We start from the raw sequence: 1,564 nt of genomic DNA, 5'->3' as shown, positions 1-1,564 counted from the left end.
TCTCAGCCAGCACTAAGAAATCCAAGAACAAAACAAAGCTGATGACAGAATCTTGCAAAATCCCACCCAAGAACATTTTCTTATAAAATCACAAGTATTAACAGAAGCTGAGAAAGTCAACAACGTTAGACAATGATGCTGTAGATGAGTAATGAGATGGTTTGTTCTCATAATTTAAGAGTAAATATTAAATATATGTTAGAGGGGCTAGAGCTATAAAGGGCAGAACATCCATTTTTGTAGATGGGCAGATGGAGATTGAATCCTTTGCTCTCCATGCTGTATTGTTTTCTTTATTCAGTCTTCTGTTGGTTTCTGATAAGGTTTCAATAAACCTTTTACATTTTTGAAATTGAGCATAATTTCTCACAACAAGCTTCAAGCACTTGGACTAGAAGAGCTCAGGCAATAAATTTAATTGGAATGAACCCTCTCTTTCTAACATGAGAGCAATTCCATCAGATTTCCAAACCAGTGAAAGAGGGACCCCAGCAGCAGAGGCTTCACACAAAGCAATAACACAGAACAGGGCAGGGCAAGGAGCTGCCTAAATTATAACTTCTCCATTGCACTGAAGGATTTATTTTAATTTTACTGTAGCTGCTATTAATAAAGTGCAAGATTTAAGTGTCTTGAAAAATAAAAATAAATAAATAAATAATAAAAGTCCCCCACTATACCAAAAAGACAAACATCATTTTTCTTTACTGTCATAAGGCTCCTGAAAAAAACATCAAATCATCCTGCAAGTTCAGAGGTACAAAAGAAATCTGACTTGAGTTTCTCCACCAAACTACAGCAAGGTTTGTCCAGCTGGCCATTCAGAATAGGAACAAACACACAAATCCATATTTTCTGAGATATTTTTCATGGTCATCCTCCATTTTTGTAAGGCAGATTGCACCAAAGACCTATTATACTCTTGCTGGGAAGAAAGATGCTTTGAGTTATTTAAGCTTTGAGGTGCATTTAAAAATGATTTTCACTGAAGTCAGATACTCCCAGGCTTGAAGGTAAGGCATAAATAAAATTAGTCACTTTGCCTGGAATAAGTGCAGAAAGAACACATTGAAATGCCCTTTCACATGAAAATCTAAAGAAATCTTAAATCTAATTCTGGACAACCAGAAGAGACAGAAGAGAGCTGTTACCAGTTCTGAGTTTGTTTTTCCAAGCCCCTGACCCCAAAGCCTGGGTTTGACTTTGGCAGAGCTGTGTTCAGCAGCTCTGGGCCCACAGGACAGAGATGTGTTTGGACCTGGCTCACATCCCTTCAGCACCAGCCCCTGCCTGCACCGTGGCAGCTGCTGCACCCGCTGGGAAATCATCTTTGCGGCCATTTGAAGCACCAGCCCAGCCCAGCTGCAGGTGAGCCCCAGGAGGGGAAGGAGGGATTGGTCTGGAAGCTCCTGGGTGCCCTCAGTGGGGCTGGCCTGGAGCCATCCCCACCTTGCCAGCAGCAGCTGCGGGGCAGGAGCGGTGCCCGGTGTGCCCAGGGGTGTTTGGGCTGGGGCAGGGCTGGGGGGCAGCTGGGCTGGGGGGCAGCTGGGCTGGGGCAGGGCTG

Source organism: Geospiza fortis, unplaced genomic scaffold, assembly GCF_000277835.1.
Source record: "Geospiza fortis unplaced genomic scaffold, GeoFor_1.0 scaffold757, whole genome shotgun sequence".
NCBI classification, from domain to species: domain Eukaryota; kingdom Metazoa; phylum Chordata; class Aves; order Passeriformes; family Thraupidae; genus Geospiza; species Geospiza fortis.
Note: the sequence above shows the minus strand (reverse complement) of the source record.